Below are 11,159 nucleotides of genomic sequence, written 5' to 3' on the forward strand. Positions count from 1 at the left end.
AGTCCTGAGAAAACCAAAGTGGGGTTCAGGGGAAATCGCCAGGGAGCTCTCCCCGGGTGTGCTCGCAAATGGCTTCATCCACAGGAAATGGCAAGTCCACCCTCACAGGAGGAGCCCAGAATGTGTCAAAAGCGCACTGCAGCACGATTGGAGAGGACCCTGGCCAACAGGAGCGCGCTGTTCCCAGCTCCCACGTACCCGCAGGGGGTCGTCCGCCTTCCCGGGCCCCGCGCTCCCAAGCACAGTCGGCTCCCTCAGCCCTCAGGTCCCGAGACCGCCGTCTCCCCTCGGGGTTCCAGGTCACACCATGTCCCATAGCACGTCGTCAGGACGGCAGGCAGGTCTGACTCCGGGCTCCCAAGCGCGGCAGGGCAGGGCCCCAGGCTGTGCCCGCTCCCAAATACTGACCCCACACCCGCCCAGGGAGCTCCCGCCGGACACGGCTTTCTAGCCCCACTCACCCGGTGCACGCCTCACAATGGCGCCTGTCGCCCCGCCGCGAAGTGCGTCAGCGCGCCGGCTGGAGTACAACTCCCAGAAGCCCCCGCGGCTCTCCCCGCGGCCTCGCCCCGGCGGCCATCTTGTTCAGCCCGCTAGGTGAGGCAGGCGAAGCTGGGAGTTGGGGGAGAAAAGAGGCTCCGGTAAGTGGCAACCAGCGGTGCAGCTGAGCGCGGGGGGGGGGGGGGGGCGTGGGAGGGAGGTCTCTGGTGAGAGAAGCTAGGCCTCAAGTCCCCAGCACTTCCGTGCAGGGCAACCCAGTTTGAGAGAAAGTCGTGCCCCACCATGTGGGCGACCCCTCCTGGGGCCCATTGGAAGCAGGAGAAAGGGAAGGCGCGGGAAGGGGGAGTCAGGCCAGAAGTTATGCAGGGGGCGAGGCTGCTTGGGCGGGGTTCATTTTGACATTGCTCTGGGGTGGAGGAAGGCCAGACAGGTCCGGAGTTAAGGGGCTGGACCTAGAGGCCACCATCCCCCTTGAGTGGGAGAGGCGGGGCAGAGCGAATAACCCACTACATTTTGGGGGGAGGAAGGTGGTACCAAGGGGATGAACTTGTGCGGGGGAGGGCTCATTGGTGCTGTAGGCCCGCCCGCTTTAGACTAGGGGGAGCTGGGTGTTGGGACTCAAATCTGCCCAGGCCTGGGAGCAGTGGGCCAGGCCTACCCCGGGTGTGGGTGGGTGGGTGGGGTGAGCAGTCTCTGTCCACCGGAAGTGGGGAGGGAGAGAGGCGAAGCATTCACCCTAGTTCTTGCCGGGGGTGAGGGGTGGGGGGGTTTAAAGAGAAGGGATTAACTGTCTCCCAGGCAGTGTGGCTGGGCCTGAATGTCCACACAGTTGTAGGGAGTAGATCAGGACTGACTGCACCCATGGTATGTGGAAGGGGTGGGCAGGCCGGGATCCTCTGCTCAGCTCCTGAGTTCGAGTTTGCTTCTGGGTGCCAGGTACACATATCCAGGAAGAGGAAGCTGGAGGTGGGAGCTGGATGTGTAGTTTGCTGGTCTTCCTTAAGTCCAGGGTGGTCTGTGATCTATTGGCTTTTTCAGGGACTGGCATGTGGTATTTTGCCTTCCCAATCTGTGGTCTTGTGTTCCTTGGGGCCCTAGCCTAGGGGCTCTGATGTTCTCTTCCTGGGGCTCAGGGTCTGCTAATCTATCCTGGATTTCTTTCTGTTGTCTTCCTTGAGGTTTCTTGGTGTTTCTCAAAGCCTTGTGCCTCCCTCTAGTGGTCCTGCACACTGCCTGCTAATTTTTTTTTTTTTTTTTTTTGGACACAATCTCAAGTTGTCACCCTCTGTGGAGTGCCAGAGTAGTGTCGTAGCTCACAGCAATCTCAAACTCTTGGGCTCAAGTGATTCTCTTGCTTCAGCTTCCCGATTAGCTGGGAATACAGGCACCCAGCTGTTTTTAGAGGTTGTGGGGAGTCTTTGGCTGAGGCTGGTCTCCAGGAGTTCTTGAGCTCAAGCAATCCACCTGCCTCAGCCTCCCCGACTGCTAGGATTACATGTCTGAGCCGTCGTGTGCTTACCAAACTTGTTACAGGGATTGTTAATTTAGGGGCCTGCGTGGTTCACTTTCGGGCTACACATTGTCTTAATCTTTGTTGCAATTAGTAAGTCTGTTGGGTTTTGTGTATTAGTTGTTTAGTCAGAGACCAGGCAGATGTCTTTTATTCTTATGTTTCCTTGGATTTTTCTTGGCTTTTGTAAATAAAATATCATATCCATTGATATTTCAATTTAAAATAAAACTAAAGTTGTATAGTCATAGCTAGTGCGACAGAGCCATTTTAAATAGTCGTGTTTACTAACAATCATTCTTGTTTTGTTTTGGATGTAAACGGGGATGTTTCTAGTTTTTAACCTTCATGTTTGATGAAGGTCTTTTACATATTGAGGAAGCAAGTCCCCTAGGAAATTATTTTAATATCTTTTTCTGTTTATATGGTATAGAGTAAAAGCATTATTTATGGTTAAAGGTGGGTGCTTTAAAATAAGTGCATTATTAGAGATTGAATTATGAAATCTATTTTGATGCAACTTTTAATAATTGCATACTTTTTCCTATTTATCAAATTAAATATGCCGTTTACTGTAATTTGTAAAAAAACATAATCTCTGAACAGATGTTAACTATTGACATGTAAAATGTCAGAAAGGTTGTGCTTTTTTTTTTTTTGTAGAGACAGAGTCTCACTTTATGGCCCTCGGTAGAGTGCCGTGGCCTCACACAGCTCACAGCAACCTCCAATTCCTGGGCTTAAGCGATTCTCTTGCCTCAGCCTCCCGAGTAGCTGGGACTACAGGCACCCGCCACAACGCCCGGCTATTTTTTGGTTGCAGTTTGGCCGGGGCTGGGTTTGAACCCGCCACCCTCGGTATATGGAGCCGGCGCCTTACCCACTGAGCCACAGGAGCCGCCCAAGGTTGTGCTTTTTTTTGTTGTTTGTTTGTTTGTTTTCAGCAACATTCAGTGCCCTGATCCCTTCTTCAAAGCCTTCAGGGCCAAAAGTATTTTGGAATTCACAATTACTCGGATTTTAGTAGGATAGTAAGGTGTATCCACCACGAGGTATATAACCTCCCTAATATGTCTGAATTAATGCCTGGTCATCAAACACATGAGTATATCCACAGCAAAGTACAAGATTTACACTAGTTTGAAGAAAGACAAAGTATAAATAACATTATTAGTTCATACATATTTTGCAGATTCATAACAGGGAAAAAATTTTCATTAGAAAATGTTTTGGGATTTGAACTTGCAATGAAGGCATTGTGGATCATATAGGAAAATGGCTGAATTTGCAATACCCCGTTTCCTCAAAAATAAGACAGTGGCTTATATTAACGTGTGCTCCCAAAGATGTGCTAGGTCTTTTTTTTAGGGGACATCTTATCTTTCCTGTGAGTAGGTCTTATTTTCAGAGGATGTCTTATTTTGGGGAAAACAGGGTAGTAGTTATTTAATTCAATTATAAAGTTTAACATTTAGTTTTCCTCATATAGTTCACACAGAATTGTCAGGTTCTAGCACACATCTCTGAACTTCTCAGAGCTTGAGAACTTCAGGTTGGAGAAGTATTAATATGGATAAATTAATCAGTGTTTTTACCTGTAAATTATTAGCATCATAGCTCTTTTTCCCAGAAAAGAAGTTCTTTGTTCTATTTATTACTGCTACTCATTTATTCTCCATTTGTTTCGCCCAACATCAAAGATAAGGTAACAGCAAGATAACCCACACTGGACATAGCATGTAGAAATGTGTGGAGTGTGAGCTCTGACCAGAGGCTGACCACAGACAGCCTCTAGAAAATGGGTTGCCTCAAAGAAGAATTCAGGAAGTCCTCAGAATGCAGGATAAACCAGTGAGGCATGTTTGGAATAATCTAGTCCACACCTTTGCAACCTGTTTCCACTGGATGTGTTTGGTTGTAAATAAAATGAAAACCCAAATAATCAACATTGTCTCCTTAAAGAATAGAAAATCTGCAAGGAGGTGGTTCCTGGTGCTGGTTTAACTGCCCACTGATGTCACCCAGGACTGGACTCCCACTGTTCCTCCCACTATCCTCAGTGTGATGGTGTTTTGTCCTTTCTCCACTAGGGTATGGACAAGGAAGAAGCCAACCAGCCACTTCCTGCTGGTCCTGAACACAACTCATCTCAGTATTTCTGTCTGCCCTAGGAAGTTGACCTTTTTTCTCTTGATGAAAATTAACTCCCATCTTTCTTCTTGGGTCTTGTTCTTGTTTACTTCTCTCTTCAACAACCATGGACAGGTAGATATACATACATTCCAAAACCAAAGAAAGAAATCCATTCTCAGCAATATTAATTTTAGAATTTCTGGATCTTCTTGTTAATGCAAAAAAGATGAAAAAATTAAATACTATAATTATTGGGAAAAAGACATAAAAATGAATTTACTAACAAATAATGTTAACATATTTAAAAAAGTCAACTAAATATTTTAAAAATCAGTGATATAAGCCAGGCAGAAAAAGAACTAAAAATGTACAGGTCAAAGCACCCAAGTGAACACACAAAATCTCTATCACTTTAACACATATTGCAAAAGCAATTCCTTTCAAAGTAGAAATTATAAACACAAAATATTTGAGATTAATAGGAAATGCAGAGGTCTTATGTTAAGATACATTTTGGAAAGAATTAGAGGTAAACTTATACATAAATGAAAATGCTTACTGTATTCCAGGATGCCAGTGCCAATTTCATCACTGGATATGATAAAAGTACAAATACGATTACAACAGAGCCTTTTTGGCAGCTTGGCCCTTGAACTTTGCTGTATACTTCCCTCCTCATCCAAATATGAAGGAAAGAACTGGTAGCTATTTTTCACGAAAATAAATTGGGTTAAGCTCACATGAAGGAGAAATTCCTCCAGAAATTACTATAGGCAATCCCAGAGCTACAAACATCTATCTGAAGTATGACTTGCACTTACAAATGGAGGCTATTACATGTAATAGATGAATGTACCTACTCCAACTTACATACAAATTAAACTTAAGGACAAACCTACGGAGCCTACCTATCTTGTTTATAACCTGAAACTGCCTGTAATCTAAAACTATGCTTTTTCCAATAAATTTAGTCTTAAAAGCCATCAGTAGCATACAGTTGTAATCACAGAACTTTGACACCAAGGGTTGGTGACAGAAGGAGTCATTCTGTGATTCAGCAAGTTGGCATGATTTATTTTGGTAGGAGGTATGTGGGTGGTTCTGAGCAACTTTTTTCACCCAGAGGGGATTCTTATGCTGCCCACAATGAAGGTCATGGAATAAGTGGGAGATGGATCCACATCTGCCTATGTAACTTGAATCCACCACATCTGGAGCTCGTTCACACATTACACCTTGGGACCTCTGGGTTGTCCCCTTGCTGTACCTATAACCCCTTGGCCATGCCTCTGAGACTACAGCTGAGACTATGTGGCCCTTCCTGCTCAGTAAGTGGGTCCCTGCTCGTCATGGGGCATCCCCCTCGTAAGGAGTGATTCTGAGTCAGCTCCACAGGGGTCATCTGGAGCCTGCAGGGCCTGGTTACCTCTAGGAGTCCTCACATCGTGACTCATCATGACTGAGCGAGAGACTTGAGAGCAGAGCTGGGAGGAGCAGGAAAGGGTTGTCACATAAGATGTATTTTTGGCACAAATCACAGAATATGCCACCATTCATTGACTTAATTGCATTAAATATGGAGGCAAGGGCTTCTAGGGCTGACTGCTGGGCTCAACTATAGCTAGTAGCTAGGTACTGTATATCTTTAGCTCATCCTCCTCAGCATATTATCCTGAGTTTTCCTAAGGCTCACGTCCTTGTGGACACAAGTGGTTGTCATAGATCCAAGTGTTGAATGTAACCACAAAACATTTGGCTGAATAAAGTGACATCAAGGAGTGTGATTGTTTTCTAGTGCCACTGTAACAAATTATGAGAACTTTATGGCTTTAAGTGATTCCAATTTATTATCTCACAACTCTGGAGGTCAGAATTCCAAAATGTATCTTACTGGGATAACATCAAGGTGTAGGCAGGGTTGCGTTTATTCTTGGGAGTCTAGGAAACAATTCATGCCTTTGCTTTTCCCAGTTTCTGGAAACCACCTATCTCTCTTGGCTTATGGCCCCATCCTGATATTTAAACCCGTCACTGCACTATGTTCATATCTTTCTTGGACTCCAACATCTGATTATGTCATCATGTTGCTTTCTGTGATCCTAACTCCTACCTTGCATTATACAAGGACATTTGTGATTCTGTTGGTACAGAATCAGCCCTTCTCAATTAAAATGCACAGATGTTCAATTAAAACTATAAAAATTTTCCATGGCTACAGCTGTTTTGAAACAGCATTGTTGAAAATTTAACATATCTAGTAATGATTCCCTCTCAGAAGAAATTAAATTAATGACTCTTTGCTGGATTATTTTCCATTTGATAAATTAAATAAAATACGAAAAAAATCCCAGAGACTTACCCTGCCTGCTATGTTTATTAATTAGCATGATAGACTAGCAGATATTAATACGAAAAGGCAACAAAATAGAAAATGTTTCTTATTTTTCACATGAAACACCTTCACGATTGCAGTTTATCTTATCAGCAAATGCTTACATGGTATAAATTATTAAAATTTCACCCGTAAATAGCAGACAAGTGACAAATTTCATCATCGCACATAATAGAGATGGCAAAGATGTGATTACATAGAGCTGATATAACTTTTTTTTACATTATGTCTATCTTGTACATGATTGCCAGTGACTTTTAAATAATAAGTAGAGAAACAGGATGATTTTTCTCAGTCATGTTGCTTTATCTCCAGGAGAATTTGATATTTTTTTCTTATTCCCAATTTATTGTTTAATTTTTTTTTCTTACATGACAGATTTTTATTTTTTTTATTATTATTTTTTTATTGTTGGGGATTCATTGAGGGTACAATAAGCCAGGTTACGTTGATTGCAATTGTTAGGTAAAGTCCCTCTTGCAATCATGTCTTGCCCCCATAAAGTGTGACACACACCAAGGCCCCCCCCCACTTCCCTCCGTCCCTCTTTCTGCTTCCCCCCCCATAACCTTAACTGTCGTTAATTGTCCTCATATCAAAATTGAGTACATAGGATTCATCCTTCTCCATTCTTGTGATGCTTTACTAAGAATAATGTCTTACACTTCCATCCAGGTTAATACAAAGGATGTAAAGTCTCCATTTTTTTAATGGCTGAATAGTATTCCATGGTATACATATACCACAGCTTGTTAATCCATTCCTGGGTTGGTGGGCATTTAGGCTCTTTCCACATTTTGGCGATTGTAAATTGAGCTGCAAGAAACAGTCTAGTACAAGTGTCCTTATGATAAAAGGATTTCTTTCCTTCTGGGTAGATGCCCAGTAATGGGATTGCAGGATCAAATGGGAGGTCTAGCTTGAGTGCTTTGAGGTTTCTCCATACTTCCTTCCAGAAAGGTTGTACTAGTTTGCAGTCCCACCAGCAGTGTAAAAGTGTTCCCTTCTCTCCATGTCCACGCCAGCATCTGCAGTTTTGAGATTCTGTGATGTGGGCCATTCTCACTGGGGTTAGACGATATCTCAGGGTTGTTTTGATTTGCATTTCTCTAATATATAGAGATGATGAACATTTTTTCATGTGCTTGTTAGCCATTTGTCTGTCTTCTTTAGAGAAAGTTCTTTTCATGTCTCTTGCCCATTGATATATGGGATTGTTGGCTTTTTTCATGTGGATTAATTTGAGTTCTCTATAGATCCTAGTTATCAAGCTTTTGTCTGATTGAAAATATGCAAATATCCTTTCCCATTGTGTAGGTTGTCTCTTCGGTTATTGTCTCCTTAGCTGTACAGAAGCTTTTCAGTTTAATGAAGTCCCATTTGTTTATTTTTGTTGTTGTTGTAATTGCCATGGCAGTCTTCTTCATGAAGTCTTCCCCCAGGCCAGTATCTTCCAGTGTTTTTCCTATGCTTACTTTGAGGATTTTTATTGTTTCATGCTTTAAATGTAAGTCCTTTATCCATCTTGAATCAATTTTTGTGAGTGGGGAAAGGTGTGGGTCCAGTTTCAGTCTTCATCCAGTTCTCCCAACACCATTTATTGAATAGGGAGTCTTTCCCCCAAGGTATGTTCTTGTTTGGTTTATCAAAGATTAGGTGGTTGTAAGATGTTAGTTTCATTTCTTGGTTTTCAATTTGATTCCAAGTGTCTATGTCTCTGTTTTTGTGCCAGTACCATGCTGTCTTGAGCACTATGGCTTTGTAGTACAGACTAAAATCTGGTATGCTGATGCCCCCAACTTTATTTTTGTTACAAAGAACTGCCTTAGCTATATGGGGTTTTTTCCGGTTACATACAAAACGCAGAATCATTTTTTCCAAATCTTGAAAGTAGGATGTTGGTATTTTGATAGGAATGGCATTGAATAGGTAGATTGCTTTGGGAAGTATAGACATTTTAACAATGTTGATTCTTCCCATCCATGAGCTTGGTATGTTCTTCCATTTGTTAATATCGTCTGCTATTTCCTTTCTGAGGATTTCATAGTTTTCTTTATAGAGGTCCTTCACCTCCTTCGTTAGATATATTCCTAGGTATTTCATTTTCTTTGAGACTATGGTGAAGGGAGTTGTGTCCTTAATTAGCTTCTCATCTTGACTGTTATTGGTGTATACAAAGGCTACTGACTTGTGGACATTGATTTTATATCCTGAAACATGACTGTATTTTTTGATGACTTCTAGGAGTCTTGTGCTTGAGTCTTTGCGGTTCTCTAAGTATAAGATCATATCGTCAGCAAAGAGGGAGAGTTTAACCTCCTCTGCTCCCATTTGGATTCCCTTGATTTCCTTGTCTTGCCTAATTGTATTGGCTAGAACTTCCAGCACTACGTTGAATAGTAAAGGTGACAGAGGACAACCTTGTCTGGGTCCAGTTCTAAGAGGAAAAGCTTTGAGTTTTACTCCATTCAGTAAAATATTGGCTGTGGGTTTGTCATAGATAGCTTCAATCAGTTTTAGAAATGTGCCACCTATGCCTATACTCTTCAGTGTTCTAGTTAGAAAAGGATGCTGGATTTTATCAAATGCTTTTTCTGCATCTATTGAGAGGATCATGTGATCTTTATTTTTGCCTCTGTTAATATGGTGGATAACGTTTATGGACTTGCGTATGTTAAACCAGCCTTGCATCCCTGGGATGAAGCCTACCTGATCATGATGAATGGCTTTTTTGATGATAAGCTGTAATCTATTGTCTAGGATTTTGTTGAGGATATTTCCATCTATATTCATGAGTGAGATTGGTCTGAAATTCTCCTTTTTTTTTATTAAATCATAACTGTATACATTGATATGATCATGGGGTATCATACACTCGCTTCATAAACCATTTGGCACATTTTTATCACAGTGGTTAACATAGCCTTTCTGGCGTTATCTCAGTTACTGTGCCAAAACATTTACATTCTACCTGTGGTGCATATTACAGGGGTATTTGCGAAACTTGGTAAAGGTAGAAATTCTCCTTTTTGTTTGGGTCTTTTCCTGGTTTTGGTATCAGGGTGATGTTTGCTTCATAGAATGTGTTGGGGAAGATTCCTTCTTCCTCAGTTTTTTGGAATAATTTCTGCAGTACAGGAATAAGCTCTTCCTTGAAGGTTTGATAGAATTCTGGAGTGAAGCCATCTGGACCAGGGCATTTTTTGGTTGGAAGCTTTTTTATTGTTTCTTTGATTTCAGTGCTTGCAATTGGTCTGTTCAGGAGCTCTACTTCTTCCTGGCTGAGTCTAGGGAGAGGGTGTGATTCCAAATATTGATCCATTTCTTTCACATTGTCAAATTTCTGGGCATAGAGTTTCTGGTAGTATTCAGAGATGATCTCTTGTATCTCTGTGGGATCAGTTGTTATTTCCCCTTTATCATTTCTGATTGAGGTTACTAGAGATTTTACTTTTCTATTCCTCGTTAGTCTGGCCAATGGTTTATCTATTTTATTTATTTTTTCAAAAAAACAACTCCTTGTTTCATTAATTTTCTGAATGATTCTTTTGTTTTCAATTTCATTGATCTCTGATTTGATTTTGGATATTTCTTTTCTTCTACTGAGTTTAGGCTTAGATTGTTCTTCTTTTTCCAATTCCATAAGATCTCTTGTGAGATTGTTGATGTGCTCTCTTTCTGTTTTTCGAATGTAGGCATCTAAAGCGATGAATTTTCCTCTCAAAACTGCTTTTGCAGTATCCCACAGGTTTTGGTAGCTTGTGTCTTCATTGTTGTTATGCTCAAGGAAGTTAATGATTTCCTGTTTTATTTCTTCCTGCACCCATCTGTTATTCAACAGAAGATTGTTTAATTTCCATGCCTTTGGGTGGGGTCGAGCATTTTTGTTAGATTTGAGTTCCACCTTTAGTGCCTTATGGTCTGAGAACATACAAGGTAAAATTTCAATTCTTTTGATTCTGTTGATATTTGTTTTGTGTCCCAGGATATGATCAATTTTGGAGAATGTTCCATGGGGTGATGAGAAGAATGTATATTCTTTGTCTTTGGGATGGAGTGTTCTATATACTTCTATCAAGCACAGTTGTTCTAGGGTCTCATTTAAATCTCTTATATCCTTGTTTAATTTCTGTTTAGAGGATCTGTCCAGCTCTGTAAGAGGAGTGTTAAGGTCCCCTGTTATTATGTTATTATCAGATATCATATTGCTCAGACTGAGTAAGGTCTGTTTCAAGAATCTGGGAGCATTTAAATTGGGTGTATAAATATTTAGAATTGAAATGTCTTCTTGTTGTATTTTTCCCTTGACCAATATAAAGTGACCATCTTTGTCTTTTTTGACTTTAGTTGCTTTAAATCCACGTGTATCTGAAAATAAGATTGCAACTCCTCTTTTCTTCTGAATTCCATTTGCCTGAAAAATTGTCTTCCAACCCTTGACTCGGAGCTTTAATTTGTCTTTTGAAGCCAGGTGTGTTTCTTGCAGACAGCAAATGGATGGCTTGTGTTTTTTAATCCAGTCAACCAATCTATGTCTCTTCAGTGGGGAATTCAAGCCATTAACATTTATTGAGATAATTGATAAGTGTGGTAGTATTCTATTCCTCTCATTTTGTGAGAGTC

This window comes from Nycticebus coucang, chromosome 4, assembly GCF_027406575.1.
Source record: "Nycticebus coucang isolate mNycCou1 chromosome 4, mNycCou1.pri, whole genome shotgun sequence".
In the NCBI taxonomy this organism is placed as follows: Eukaryota; Metazoa; Chordata; class Mammalia; order Primates; family Lorisidae; genus Nycticebus; species Nycticebus coucang.